This window comes from Bubalus bubalis, chromosome 14 (genome assembly GCF_019923935.1).
Source record: "Bubalus bubalis isolate 160015118507 breed Murrah chromosome 14, NDDB_SH_1, whole genome shotgun sequence".
In the NCBI taxonomy this organism is placed as follows: Eukaryota; Metazoa; Chordata; class Mammalia; order Artiodactyla; family Bovidae; genus Bubalus; species Bubalus bubalis.
Genome location: NC_059170.1, coordinates 83,400,714 through 83,417,461, shown reverse-complemented (window position 1 = coordinate 83,417,461; position 16,748 = coordinate 83,400,714).

The following is a 16,748-nucleotide window of genomic DNA, read 5'->3' as shown; positions in this document are numbered from 1 at the left end:
TTTCTGAATGTTTTGTTGTACGTCAACTTTTTCACTCTCCTCTTTCATTTTCATCAAAGGTTCTTTAGTTCTTCAATTTCTGCCATCATGATGGTGTTATCTGCATATCTGAGGTTACTGATATTTCTTCTAGCTATCTTGATTCCAGCTTGTGCTTCATCCAGCCTGGCATTTCGCATGATGTCCTCTGCATATAAGTAAAATAAGCAGGGTGACAATTTATATCCTTGATGTACTCCTTTCCTAATTTGGAACCAGTCTATTGTTCCATATCCAGTTCTAACTGTTGCTTCTTGTCCTGTATACAGATTTCTCCGGAGGCAGGTCACATGGTCTGGTATTCCCATCTCTGGTTCCTCTGCCTTTTCTAAATCCAGCTTGAACATCTGAAGTTCATGGTTCACGTACTCTTGAAGCCTGGCTTGGAAAATTTTGAGCATTACTTTGCTAGCATGTGAGATGTGTGAAATTATGTGGTAGTTTGAACATTCTTTCGCATTGCCTTTCTTTGGGATTGGAAGGAAAACTGACCTTTTCCAGTCCTGTGGCCACTGATGAGTTTTCCAGATTTGCTGGCATATTGAGTGCAGCACTTTCACAGCATCACCTTTGAGGATTTGAAATAGCTCAACTGCAATTCCATTACCTCCACTAGCTTTGGTAATAGTGATGCTTCTTAAGGCCTACTTGACTTCGCATTCCAAGATGTTTGGCTCTAGGTGAGTGATAACACCATCCTGGTTATCTGGATTATAAAGATCTTTTTTGTAGAGTTCTGTGTATTCTTGCTACCTCATCCTAATATTTTCTGCTTCTCTTAAGTCCATACCATTTCGTAATTTATGGTGTCCATCTTTGCATGAAATGTTCCCATGGTATCTCTAATTTTCTTCAAGAGATCTCTAGCCTTTCCCATTCTATTGTTTCCTCTATTGCTTTGCATTCATCACTGAGAAAGGCTTTCTTATCTCTCTTTGCTATTCTTTGGAACTCTGCATTCAAATGGGTATATCTTTCCATTTCTCCTTTGCCTTTTTCTTCTCTTCTTTCCTCAGGTATTTAGAAGGCCTCCTCAGACAACCATTTTGCCTTTTTGCTTTTCTTTTTCTTGGGGATGGTCTTGATAACTGCCTCTTGTACAATGTCACGAATCTCCATCCATAGTTCTTCAGGCACTCTGTTTATCAGATCTAATCCCTTGAATCTATTTGTCACTTCCACTGTCTAATCATAAGAGTAAACACTACATGAAACTAATTTCAGAGCAGGAAAACTAATTTCACAACAGAAAACTTTACCTTGGTTTTAAAATCCAAGACTTCATCGTTTGATGTAGGCCCTAAATCAATGCCAGGTTTGTTGGAAAACCTTTAAAGCAAAAACATACAATAAAAATGAGTGAGCTCATGTCACTGAACAAAAGAAAACAAAAACAAAAAAAAAAACAAGTTAAAGTTTGTCTATATATTAAATGAACTTTCTTGACAATTTGGCCTGAATACAATTGGCCTGTTTTAAAACAGCTTTAAAAAAATTTTTTTTTAAAGATTTCTTGATGTGGACCACTTTTAAAGTCTTTACTGAATTAGTTCCAATGGTGCTTCTATTTTATGTTTTGGCTGTCTGACCCTGGGTCATGTGAGATCTTAGCTTCTCTGACCGAGTATTGAACCCACACTGCCTACATTGTAAGATGTCTTACTAACCATCTTAACCACTGCACCCCCAGGGAAGTCTCCAGGAAAGTTTTTCGTTACCTATTTCTGCATTCATCTCTCCCAACCTATGAAATATGTAGTTAACACTCATTCTTAGTTTCCATAACAGAGAGTGACAGCCAATGTATCGGCAGAGCCTAAAAATAATTTTTCACTAAAAGTTCTAATAGCTAAACTGAAAATTCAGTTGATGGATTGAAATAATTCTTGTTTGTCCAAACTGGAATAAACCTGATGACTTTTCCTTCTCCATTTTCTGTTCAAGGTTCAGAGACGAATCTGAGTCCATCCAAAATGGGAGTATTGGTCCATCAGCAGGGATACCACTTACTGAGATGGCACCACTTCTCTCCTTTACTCTAAGGGAGTACAAGGAGTTTCCCCACAATGTCGAAAATTAAAATGTACCCAAGCCAAAGAACTAATTTATATCTGTAAATTATATGCTACATGGGTACTTCTGAGTCTCTGCTGAGGGCCATGGGAATGGACATGAGAGTAAGGAAGGCCAATTGTCAAATCACAGGTCAGCTCATTTAAACCAGGGTCAATTCATTAACCTCCTGAAACCACAGTTGCCTAATTAAGTAAAAGTAGGACACAGCTACTTTACAAAGCTGCTGTGATGACTCTATGAGGTCACAAATGTTAAGCACGTAATGCAGTGTCTAACCCAGAGTAGAACACTCAACAACCATTAGTTTCTCTTGTCCATTTTCCCTTAGTTAAACATATAATTTAAAACATCCATAAAATCCTACTTCCTTGAAGAGCCCTCTTCAGAACTCTCATCCACTATTAAAGAAAAAAGCAAGATATATTTTAAATCAATGGAAGAAAAATACAGAATATTAAAACCTCTAGACTGAGGCTTTGTTTAAAAGCATTCCTTTCAAACCACACCCGGAGGCCACACTAGAGGAAGGGAACAGTGGTTGTACTATACTGGTAGGCTACTAATGACTAAGAATCACTCTTCCCCTTTATAGTCATCAAATGCAAAACAAAACAACAAAGAAAAGAATTGCTGTTTACAATGACCTAACCAAACTCCAGGAGACTGACAGAAAATGATACTATACCATTAATACAATAACTACTATAAGCTGACAATAGCACACTTAATCAGCATGGTATTTCTGGATTTCTATTGCCTGGAGGACTGAACAGAGACTATAGGTGTCTTGCTGGGACAGGACTACTTCTCTGGATCTTCAGTTCACAGTGAAAACGCTCTATCACAGGGAAGCTTGGTCAAAGGCACTGGACCTCAGAGCAAGGTAAAACATTGGAAACAAAAGTTTTCTCTTCCTGGCCCTCTTTCCAAAGGCAAGAGAAGTATGAAATATGTAGTGATTCCAGGTTTAGAAAGGATAATCTCTTGAAAGGCAGGTGGGGGTGAGCAAACAGATAAAGGGGTTAAATTCAGTGGTGAGAATGGGGACTAGACTTGTAGTGGTGAGCATGAAGTAGGGTACACAGAAGCTGAACTTCTTTAAAAAGTCCCATAAATATATATGGAACTTTAAAAAAAATATTTTTAAAACTTTTTTAAAAAGTTCAGCTTGTGTGTGTGTGTGTGTGTGTGTGTGTGTATACACATACATACTAACATGTTTAAAAAGAATCTCTTGAGACTATCTCCTCCCATTACTCAAGAGTATCTGGACCACACAGATCAGGATGGTCCAAAGAGTGCTGTTTACTAGTGAAGGATATCATTATATCAGTCCTTCCCATTATATGGCAAATATTTATATAAATCATGCTTGTTAAGCTTGGAAGGCGTACATAATCACATCCTAAACTGATGAACAAGGGGAGGGAGGGAGGGATGGAGGGAACCACGGACTCTGGTGCTGTTGGACAACATTTCCAAGGGTCGTCATGATCTGATGCTGGAGGGATGACTCACATGCAGTGACTACACGGGGAGAGGAGCAGTGCAAGCTTGAGCAAGGAGAGCAGGGGCAGTGATTTTTAAATGTTTTCACCCTGTGATATCAGAACAATGCTTAGTACATAAAAGACACTTGAAATGTATCTGTTTAGTGAACAAATGAACAAATAAATAAGCATGTTTTCTTTGAAAATTTATTTAGAAAAATACAGAAATTAACCAGAGAAAAACTCTATTCTGAGTGTATTGAAGACCAAGACACTGTCATCTCTGTATCTCCTCTGACTAGTGTAGTAAACCAACCTACAGTTCTTTGATAGATGTTTTTGTGGTTCAGTCACCAAATCATGTCTGACTCTTGTGATCCCATGGACTACAGCTAACCAGGCCTTTCTGTCCATGGGATTTCCCAGGCAAGAGTATAGGAGTGCATTGCCATTTTCTTCTCCATGGGATCTTCCCGACACAGGGATCAAGCCATATCTCCTGCATTGGCGGGTGGATTCTTTACTACTGAGCCACCTGGGAAGAACCCTTTGATTAGACAGAGGTCTACTCAGTTAAAGGTATCCTTGGATACCCTGTATAATGTGCTAGATGCCACATCCAGTGGACCTAATGCTGTTTATGTTAATGCAAAGTATTTTTGTGCTTTTATTAGAACCTGCAGAGTCCCAAGTTGTTCTATTTGAATATCTATTATGATAATCTTTTAACTGATGGCAAGAGAACATCTTGTTCTTACAAAACTATACTCTCATGACAATTGGCCAACACACAAAAGAAAATATCCAATCCTAATAAAGTCAACCTATCTCACTCTCTCTGGATCTGTAAGGAATGAAGTTGGTAATCTAGACCTGCTTGGTACAATAGGCAAAATAACTGGTTCTCAACCAGGCATTGCTTTTCTGCCTTCTGTACAATTGGTAGGTATCTTTCAGAAATAATCTCTCACTACTATGCTGCACACTGCCTCAGCTTTGCAGTTATTGTTTATCATTTCTTATCCTACCAGGAAGGGATTATTCAAGTTCCCAGTTTTAATGATGCTAACTATTTTAGTGAGACTAATCACTACACAGTGAAAGTGAAGTCGCTCATTCCTGTCCACCTCTTTGTGACCCCATGGACTGTAGCCTACCAGACTCCTCTGTCCTTGGGATTTTCCAGGCAATAATACTGGAGTGGATTGCCATTTCCTTCTCCAGGGGATCTTTCTGAGCCAGGGATTGAACCAGGGTCTCCTGCATTGTAGACAGACGCTTTACCATCTGAGCCATCATTCACTAAATGCAAACCATTTCTAAAAATGAAAGTTCACTTTCATAAGACATCCAATCTGCTGTACTATGACTATAGATGAAATATACATCATAATCACTTAATTTTTTTTTTCTGATTTACACAAAGATCTAATATAGGACTTCAGGGGCCATATTAAAGAGATGAATTTCTTTTCAAACAATACTGTCTTTGATGTTAAATCAATTACAATTAACTTGTTAAATAATTCTGAATACTAGAGTATAAAGAAATTAATTAAAAAATAATTCACATGCAATTTACACTACTTTTGTCATAGTTCTTTCATTAGTGAAACTTCCTCATTCCTACTTTATCTATGGTAGAATCACTGAGAGTAATTCGGTATCAGATGACGTACCTGGGTTGCTATTTTCAGAAGTTTTAGATCTCTTTTCTTTATATTCAGAAATCAGTCGGCAAAAGCTATGTATTAAAAATGTGATAAATAATATTTTAACACTGATACGAAAAACAGTTACCAAATTCTTAGATCATTTCAGACAATGTCAGAGATAATATCAAAACTTCAATTGTCATATACATTTCAAGTTTCTAAGTTCTATAAACTTATATTTAGCATGTAGTAAAGGAGAAAGTAAAGGTTTATTTTCACCCTGCTTATTTAACTTATACTCAGAGTGAATCATGAGAAACACTGGGCAGGATGAAGCACAAGCTGGAATCAAGATTGCCAGGAGAAATATCAATAACCTCAGATATGCAGATGACACCACTCTTATGTCAGAAAGTGAAGAACTAAAAAGCCTCTTGATGAAAGTGAAAGAAGAGAGTGAAAAAGTTGGCTTAAAGCTCAACATTCAGAAAACAAAGATCATGGCATCTGGTCCCATCACTTCATAGCAAATAGATGGGGAAACAGTGACTGACTTTGTTTTTTTGCAAAACAAAACAAAACTTTTGTTTTGCAGTGACTCCAAAATCACTGCAGATGATGACTGCAGCCAAGAAATTAAAAGACGCTTACTCCATGGAAAGCAAGTTAGACCAACTTAGCATATTCAAAAGCAGAGATATTACTTTCTCAACATAGGTCCATCTAATCAAGGTTATGGTTTTTCCAGTAGTCATGTATGGATGTGAGAGTTGGACTATACAGAAAGCTGAGCACAGGAGAATTGATGCTTCTGAACTGCAGTCTTGGAAAAGATTCTTAAGAGTCCCTTGGACTGCAAGGAGATCCAACCAGTCCATCCTAAAGGAAATGAGTCCTGGGTGTTCATTGGAAGGACTGATGTTGAAGCTGAAACTCCAATATTTTGGCCACCTGATGCAAAGAGAAGACTAATTTGAAAAGACCCTGATGCTGGAAAAGATTGAAGGCAGGAGGAGAATGGGACAACAGAGGATGAGATGGTTGGATGGCATCACCGACTCAATGGACATGATTTTGGGTAAACTCTGGGAGTTGGTGATGGACAGGGAGACTTGGTGTGCTGCAGTTCATGGGGTCCCAAAGAGTCAAACACGACTGAGCAACTGAACTGAACTGAAAGGAGAAAGAAAAGGAAAATGAAGTAGTCATGATCTCAGGGCAGTACAGCTCCAATAATTAACTAGATTTAGCTTGGCATACGAAAAATCTCTCGAGCTTGCAAATCCTACCTCTATAACCAACTGCTCTTTGTTCCTGGAGGAGTTGTTTCTCTTCAGTTCCTCTACACAACTGGGATATTACTACCTTATTTCAAAAGAGGATTAATAGGATGTAATGAGATAATATACCCCCAAAATGCTTGCAGAAACAAAGAGTGGAATAATTTCATCTTCAACTTTATTGCTGTAACTACTTTGGAATTCCAAGTAAATCCCAATGTGTGCTTTTTCATGCATCTAATATTCAAGTGTTGTATGAAACTGTTATTAATTCTGGTGATTAGCTGTTCTTTGTGGTTTGTTATTTAGGGAATCTCAGCTTTTAGATAATGTGTACCTAAATTTATTTATAACATATGAATTCACTGCATTAGAGAACATAATGAACCCCCATTATTGCAGCTAATTACACCAAGAGCAGAAAACTAATCACAATCAAGACCTGGCCTGGACCACTACTCTTCCTTCTCTACCTACTCAAACTCTGAACCAGCAGATCTTTCTGACAATGATGTTTAATCTCCATGTTCCTCTCCAATTCACTTGGAAGACATATCCCTACTCTTACAGTAGGTACTTGAAAGTTCTAGACAGGGCTTACCTCTCTGAATTTCAACTATCTTACTTGAGATTTAGGGATTTCTGCTGAATTGGTTCCTTAAGGGGCAGATTCTGAAAACATTTAAGTTGGAGGCAGACAGAAATCCGTTGGAAGATTTTCATTATTACAGAAACGGATCCCATGAGGGGCCAAGCATAATTAGGGAATCTCAGGCAAGCTGGCACCCACTACTCTGGGAAGGATGACAGGGAACCTGTGACCTAAGAAAAGGTGCCCCCACAGGACAGAAAGCCACCTTGAGGTTCAAGTCTAGATACAAAGGAGAAAGGGAAGTTTGCTCAATCCCTGCAGGAGCACTTGACCCTCTCTGACAGCCTAAAATGGTCCCCACTGACATCTGCTAGAAGAAAAGATAAATAAGAGCCTCAAGGGCACCTTATCGTGAAGATCTAGGCTTCCACGTGGGCTCTACATAAGGTCTCTGAGTGAGGGGGGAAGCTAGGCAGCCCAGCTGCCTGAACTGGGTGCTGAAGCTTTGTTTGCAGCAGTGACTGAGTGACAAGCATACATATGAGAAGAAAGGAGCTCTCACTCTGAAGTCGAGGTGTGCATCACCTTAAAGGCTGGGGAACCTGGACCCAGAGGGGCGGCCTGGGAGCAAAGGTTAATCATGAGCCCACTGCAGGATGAGGTTTTTTGTTTTTGTTTTTGTTTTTTTCCTTTTAAAATGATTTTATTAAAGGTCTTTATAGAGCCACATCCAGACTCCAGATCCAGCTGCCAAGCAGACCCTGTCAAGACCAGCTGTAGCAGCAGTGCTGCAGCAGTAGAATCAATGCAAGGAACAGAATGATAAGAAGGAACTATTTTCTCCCCTCCAAATGACTTGTGGAAGAGGACTGTTTTGTTGATCTTAGGGAATCCTCCAGGTTCTTAGAAAATTCAAGCAGAAGTGTATAGAGAGGCAAGCCCTCAAGGGAAAACAGGATTTGCTGCTGAAATAAATATTTCAAGACCCAAAGAACTAGTTAGAAACATCACAACTGTGATACTGTTCATATGCAATATCAAGGGGTCACACTTGGAATTAAATAGCTAATGTCAAGCTTTCTAAGGATCAAGGTCTACATGTCCTGAGATAAAGCACCCCAAGCCCACAGCCAAGAGTCACTAATTGGCCTTTGCTTGGCTTTCAGCTCTTGAGGGGGAACATCTCACCACCATTCTCCTAACTGCCTGCACCAAACTGGAACTCTCACTGGTCACATAGAAAGTTAACAGTTAAAATTATTTTTGGCTGCAGTTTAGTGAGAACTGGCATTTTCATGTGAATAGTTACATATTAAAACCACTAATAACAGCATATTCTTCTGCAGTCCACCCAAAAACATCTTGAGAAAAGATGTCAGCACGTTGTTGAAGAAGAAGTCTGAAGACATTTGTTGATTCATACTTGACAGCAAGCATGAGGGCTGTTCTAAAACAACAGAGAGATGACTTCAGCCTCAGGAAGTTGAGTTGACTTACTTAAACAGTTAATTTGATATGCTTTACCAAGTGAATGCCTTGCCCTTTCATGAAGAACTGACCATTTACAGGCTCAAGTGTTCATCTTTGCAAATTACCTCCAATGCTAAAATGAAGGGACAGAAAAGAAGCCTCCTGTCCCACTGGGATGCCATGTAGCAGCACTTACTATTTCAAAAGTCCCTGATGGGGACTTCCCTGGTGGACCAGTGGATAAGACTCCAGGCTCCCAATGCAGGGGGCCTAGGTTCCATCCCTGGTCAGGGAACTTGATCCCATATGCTTCAACTAAGAGTTCCCACAACTAGGACCCCACACAGCCAAATAAATAAATGTTTTTAAAAAATAATAATAAAGTCCTTGATGGAAAAGAAATGATGCTGAGGTCACTTATCTGAGGCAGATGACTATTTAAGGGTTAAATTCCCTATTTCCTCCTTAGTCTGATATATTTGGCTTCAAAGTCAGCTAGAGGTTGGGTTAAGGAAAGGCTACTTGCAGGAGTAAATCAAAAATATTAATAATAATGGGAATAAAAATAGTCATGGTGCCAGTTAATGATGTGGACAAGCATGTGCTAGGCGCTAAAAATGAAATACTATATATAAAACCTTTCTTACACACAGGCACCTTTGAAAGATGCATTACTATTTGCCTTTTGTATCAGGAAACTTATTTGCTGATGATAATCCTAATCAGTAGGAAACCTAGGAATTGAACCTAGCCTGAATCTAAAGCCCATCATTTTCTTCTGTATCATTCACCTCTGACTTGTCTTGGTTAAAGGAACTGTTTATCCAATCAAAGCTATCTTGCTTGCTTCTACCTGCATTAAAAATGAAAATATCAAAATGTACTAAAATGAGAAAGCATAAAAACTGATGAGCCAACAGGATCAGATGACCGTGAGTAATAATCACATTTTTGTGGCTGTTGTTCTTTAGCTGCTATGTTTTATCTGACTCTTTTGTAACCTAGTAACATCAGCATTCTTCAAACAAAGTAATTTAAAACAAAGAGTTATCCAAAAGACACAATCAAGTCTTTTAGTTTTACTATGCATCTTATAAAAATATATACATACAAAGTAGAGGTTAAAGAATTCTTTTAAAAGAATTAAGAAACTCGATACTGTCATGAGGTAAACTCAAAAGCAGAATCCATATTTCACAAAGCTAATAAAACTAATTTGAAATACCTCAGCTATTACAAGATCAACCAACCAAACAAAAAGAGGCTGCATATGACATCAGTCAATATTATAAAGGAATATGAATCCTGGAGAAGGCAATGGCACCCCACTCTATTTCTCTTGCCTGGAAAATCCCATGGATGGTGAAGCCTGGTAGGCTGCAGTTCATGGGGTCGCTAAGAGTCGGACTCGACTGAGCAACTTCACTTTCACTTTCATGCATTGGAGAAGGATATGGCAACCTGCTCCAATGTTCTTGCCTGGAGAATCCCAGGGACAGCAGAGCCTGGTGGGCTGCCGTCTCTGGGGTCGCACAGAGTCGGACATGACTGAAGCGACTTAGCAGCAGCAGCAGCATACATTCCTGCTATATATTGTTCATGATTCCCAGTCAGAATAATTGATTTTCTACCTAAGTAGATCACAAATGAATCCTCTTATTCGTTAAAACTTGATATTACCATCCTAGAACAGCACTAAGGGTTTTAAAAAGAAAAACAACGGTACCTTTTCATCTTATCAACCGCATGTATATTTGCTTCTTTCTTAACTAAAAACTCCACCATTTGCCCTCTCCTTTCATGTATTGCAAGTAACAGTGGTGTCAGGTCATCCTGTAAAACAGGGAAAACCATTTCTAATGTACAGAGTTAACCTATTACTAAACTGAAATTAAAATCGTGCAATAGATTCTCTGAACTTAAAAATAAAAGTCAGAATGTAAATGAAAGAGAGCCCCCTCCTCATTGCCCTGTGCATCTTCTTTCTCTTTAATATGCTCCTCCTCTGGGCCTTCCCTGGTGGTCCAGTGGCTAAGTGTCAAGTTCCCAATGCAGGGGGTGAGGGTATCATTTAGCTACTGTATCAACTGCATATTTTAGGGACAATGCTGAGGCAGAAATATATAATACTATCTGTAGCATGCATAACCTATCCAAGGATGACCATGAGTAAACTCAAAAGTTTTACAGACATTCCAGTGGGAATATTATTCTCTACATGAACATGCAAAGAGAGAAACTTTTTTTTTTTCTTTTTCAAAAACTCAACTGTGGGAACCCTGTTTTACTGCTTTCTCAGAAATGTCTCCTGGAATTTAATCTTACTCATTCTCTCTCCCTTGCTTGCTCTTTCTACCACACTTCCTTAAGTTAGACGTTCTGGCTGAGAGGTCAGCATTAGCTAGATGCTAAATGCATGGAGAATGAGCACCCTCCCCACCCTTTCTTCAAAGACTCTTCTTGATGACTCTTATGTGATTACCTCCAGACCATCAGAAGGAATCTTCCAAAATCCTAGAGTTCTGGTGTCTGTCTTGCTTTACTGCTTTTAGTTAAAGATTGCAACATAAAATTACCAATAAATACATGCTCAACATTTTCTTGGGGATTTGCTCTGCCACCAGCTATTCCTCCACTGTCTATTATAATCTTGTGTGTTTGTGAGAAATATTCAGTGCGAAACTGCCACAACCAACTTAAAAATTCTAATTTAAAAATTCAGTCCCATTCTTAAGAGATTTTTTAATTATGAAATCAATTATAGATTAATTAGACTGTTTTTAAAAACCTTCAAATATTTATCAAAATAAACTATAAACCAACAATTGGAAACTCAAATGCTTATGGATGGAAAGCTGGTGACCTGAGTAAGTGAAAAAGCCAGGTGAGACCAGTAACTCCGAAAACACATGTCCCACACAGAAGGGGTGGCCTCTGCACGCAGACCAAACAGTAGGATGGGCTCAAGGGGATCCAGATTTGGTCCCTCGAGAAGCCTGAATTTCTGCATGAGCCTCCTAAATTTGAAATGTTGACTCAATGTATGGAGGTAAACTAAGCATATCCAAGGACCATGTTTGGGTTATGGCCCACTTTTGGTTTTATGTTTGCTGTTTCAAAACAGGTGGGTATAAAGCAAATATTTGTATGTGAAACCTTTCCTTTTCACAAAAAACCTGGGTCCTAATATGTAATAAATATGGCTATTAAGACTCATAATTCAATTAAACATAAATTATTTTAAAAAGACTCATAATGCACAGTCAAGAATGTTTCCACTGCCTGTTGAAACTACAATCTATCTCTAGAATTCTTCTAGATTGTTAATAAAATGGATCATGAGTTTCCAAGCCTGCTGAAAATAAATGCTTAAAACAATTCCCCTCTGTACTGTTACTAACTTCATGGGTTTTAAAGCTCTCATCTGTTTATGCCAGGGATCAGCAATTCTAACAGACATACTGCAAGAGTCTGTCCTGAAGCTGACACCAAAAAAGGCTCATGAGTTACTACTACTGCAGTCAGGAAAACCCTATTGGTAACAAACATCTGTTGACCTAATGACATGGATGATAAGTGAAGGTGCAAAATCCTTAAAGGGTCAGACTCTGCAGACAAAGTGACTTCGCCATGAGCAAATCGCTAAAGACTCTCGGAGTGTCACTGAATGATGAGTGGTTGGAAGGAAAAGGAGTTATCGTTCAAGCCCATAGATATTGCCAAAGACACTCCTTTAATGTCTCAAGCACAGGGGCAGAGGAAAAGTCAGGCTAATATTTTTGGAAAGAAGAGAGCTGATGGAAGTAGCTAGCATTGTTCAAACTCCAATGCCTCAGGAGACCACTTTCTTTTGAGAAGGGTGCATTTAGAAATTACATGTATTCACTCCATAGTTATTCATCAGGATTAGATCAGAATCTCAAGGGAATAGTTCTAAATACACACGTCCAAGTGTTCCTCGATTTACTCAGTCAGAATCTACAGTGAACAGCCTAGGCTTATACATTTTTAAAATAAGTTTTCCCAAATAATTGTGGTTCACCAGCAGAATACAGCTGAGAATTAGTGCAGCAACCACTCCAGTCTCATCTCTTACTCACATGGCCAATTCCTTCTCTTACATGAAGGTTTGAATAAAAAAGAAAAGTAAGAAGCAAGAGTCATCAAAACTGCAATTTTTTACAATTTTCTTGGGTAAACAGTGGTAGAACAGGGACTAGTAAACCCAAAAGGCAACCTGATCTCATTATTTATAAACCCCTTACTTCCTTCCCATCAAGACATTCTAGATGGGAGAGCAGAATCTAGATTCTTATCTACGTGGACGGTTCTGCCAGAATAGGATAATATCGGGTAGTTATTTGTTCTTCTCTCTTAATTCCCACTTAATCACCACCTGTTCACTGTCAGTCTGTTTTGATCAGTCTTCTTAAAACTGGCACCTAGGCAAGTTTACAATTCACTCACACTCTTTTTCAAAATAACAACTATTATCCCTGAAAATGGAAAAGCATATAAGAAATATATAAACTGAAGGGAATAAAAATCACAAACCAAAATCTCAGGACTTCTGTGGTGGCCCTGTGGCTGGGTCTCAGTGCTCCCAGGAAAGAGGGCCTGGGTTCGACCCCTGGTCAGGAAATTAGATCCTACATGCTGAAACGAAGCCCAGCTCAGCCAAATAAATAAATATTAAAATAAATAAATCCTCTTCTGGGCATTTCCCAACTGCCAAAATTCCAGCTTGACTTGCACTTTTCACTTGCTTGCTCCTTTTCCTTTCCTTTTATCCTCTTAAGACTTGGGCAATGAGAGAAAAACTGTATTTATATAACCATTTTTCATAAAATGGGAATTTGTGAACAGCAGCAAGATTTCTAATATGTTGTAAAATGCTTTTGTTATGTTTTAAGACAAAGTCTACTGAGGCAAATTTTGCTTTACTGTGTTATTTTAGACTGATTACAAAAAAAAAAAAAACAAAAACCCTTAAGTGGGGGAAAACATTTGGAAAATGTTTTACCTTTAACAAGTGCAGTGTTATCATGAATACCAGCCATAAACGCATAAAGGAATGCTTTACTCTCTAATGCTTGAGAAATATCATGAATTAAAATGAAATCTTAGACAATTTTGTTCCTTCAAAATACTTTCACTCAGGGTAGGCTGGAGCTTCCAAAGAAGGAAAGCAGCCCACCTGTGAGAGTCGAGGGAGTTCCTCGCAGGGCTGCAGCTGCAGGACGTCACATGTGTCCTGGAGAAAGCAGGAGGGGTGGCTTCGCCATCACCAGCTCGACACACACAGCTGCAACCCCACCAAGCAGCTCCCCAAGGCTGAGCACGGGAGACCCCGAGGTGTACATCGTGAACCAAGCGGTCACCAGCACAAGTGAACGCCCTTCCTGGGAGTCAAACATGACCTGACCCTCTTGGCCAGATCTCAGAACCTGGGTCCTGGAGGGCTCAGGGCTCCAGGCATGCTGCCTTCCAGGCTCACTTGCACTCACCCGGCTCCCCCTCATGGGCACTGGGTCTTCTTCCTCCTCCCACCCACCCCCAGGGTCACCCATTCTTTGAGCCCCTGGAAGCAGCCACTTCTCACATCACTTTACTCCCCCCAGGTCTTCATCATTTGTGGGCTCTGAGTCTACCACCCACTCCTGGGCATGTTCTGATGGGAAATCTTCCTTCTGGGGTAGACGGCTGGCTGGGAGACACAGCTTTGCCCTCTCTGTGGGCTCCAACATTTTTCTTCCTGCAGTGGCTTTGGAGTTGTTTCCATGGTAACAGGGCTTGATGGACACTATTCAGTTTACCTATTTACATAGTTAGAAATAAAACACTTCTACTCTTGCCTGGAAAATCCCATGGACAGAGGAGCCTGGTAGGCTGCAGTCCATGGGGTCCCAAAGAGTCGGACACGACTGAGCGACTTTACTTTCACTTTCCACTTTCATGCATTGGAGAAGGAAATGGCAACCCACTCCAGTGTTCTTGCCTGGAGAATCCCAGGGACGAGGGAGCCTGGTGGGCTGCCATCTATGGGGTCGCACAGAGTAAGACAGGACTGAAGTGACTTAGCAGCAGCAGCAGTTTAAAAAAATGCTTTGCAAATATTTTGAAAATAAAGTTAGTTGAGATATACCTTGTTCCTGGCTTCTATATTGGTGTCGCAGGAAAGCAACTTTGCTGCAAGTGATATATTCTGGCAAAAAACAGCGTAGTGGAGAGCGGTGTTCCCATAGACGTCCATGACATTTGGGTCAGCACCATGCTGCACACTCCTCTTCTTAACATTCTATGGCCTGTCAGTGATGTGCCAAGAAACAGAGTGTAAATTCTAGGAATTCCAAGTAAACAGTCCACAAGCTTCCCCGGTTTGCTATATCTAAATGAGATGAATTCACTTTTAGTCTTAGTAGTTAAATCACAACCACCTCATGTGGACATGGTTCACTGCCCCATACCTTCATCAGCACTGTCCTGTTTCCATTGTCACAGAGGTTAAGTAGGCATTTTCTCTCCAGGAGCAGAGTGACCACCGCTGAATGGCCATTGGCACAGGCCAAGTGGAGGACAGTCCAAAGAAAGCAAGAGGAGTTTTCAGGAAACTAGTGTTACTGTTTCAAAACAAATAATTACTTCTGTGATTGAAAACATTCAATAGCATGCTATTCCTATCCCTCTAACACAAATATTTTGTTTCCTTCTGGAGAAAGAACATTATATATTAGCATTAGCTCTTTTTAACACAGTAATGAAAGAACAATTTACTTGAATAGAATGCCATGACCTTGAGACTCAGCTCAACTTGGCTTTGAATTTGACTTTCACTCTGTCACTTAGCTGTCGCTCAGCCTCTCTGTGCCTAAATTTTCTAATCAGCAAAATGGAGAGAGAGAAGTAGTTCTCTCACAGGACAGCACTGCGATGCTGAAATGAGATCCATGCAAAGAGTTTAGAACTGTTCCTGTCACAGGTAACAGCTCAGTAACTGTTAGGTAATATAATCATACTTATTGCTGCTGCTGCTGCTGCTGCTGCTGCTAAGTCTCGTCAGTCGTGTCTGACTCTGTGCGACCCCCTAGATGGCAGCCCTGTCCCTGGGATTCTCCAGGCAAGAGTACTGGAGTGGGGTGCCATTGCCTTCTCCTATTTAACAAGGACAACATCTCAGTGAAGTCAAAGGATATCATACCTCCTTTGCAGATACATTTTGAGGATTAGAGACAACACTGTGCTTCAATGATTCTAATACCTTCATTTTCTGACATTTTAACGTCTCTGACATTGGAATGAAATTTATAATTCACAATGCCTGTACAACTATAATTGGTAGCATTTTTGTTTGCTCATTTCTCATTTTTCCCGTTGATCTAATTACCATAAGGTCTTTTTTGCCTAAGGTTGCTTCTTTTTAATTAAAATATCAGATCAGATCAGATCAGTCACTCAGTCATGTCCGACTCTTTGTGACCCCATGAATCGCAGCACGCCAGGCCTCCCTGTCCAACACCAACTCCCGGAGTTCACTCAGACTCACGTCCATCAACTCAGTGATGCCATCCAGCCATCTCATCCTCTGTCATCCCCTTTTCCTCCTGCCCCCAATCCCTCCCAGCATCAGAGTCTTTTCCAATGAGTCAACTCTTCGCATGAGGTGGCCAAAGTACTGGAGTCTCAGCTTTAGCATCATTCCCTCCAAAGAAATCCCAGGGCTGATCTCCTTCAGAATGGACTGGTTGGATCTCCTTGCAGTCCAAGGAACTCTCAAGAGTCTTCTCCAACACCACAGTTCAAAAGCATCAGTTCTTCGGTGCTCAGCCTTCTTCACAGTCCAACTCTCACATCCATACATGACCACAGGAAAAACCATAGCCTTAACTATACAGACCTTTGTTGGCAAACTAATGTCTCTGCTTTTGAATATGCTATCTAGGTTGGTCATAACTTTCCTTCCAAGGAGTAAGCGTCTTTTCATTTCATGGCTGCAGTCACCATCTGCAGTGATTTTTGAGCCCAGAAAAATAAAGTCTGACACTGTTTCCACTGTTTCCCCATCTATTTCCCATGAAGTGATGGGACCAGATGCCATGATCTTCGTTTTCTGAATGTTGAGCTTTAAGCCAACTTTTTCACTCTCTAC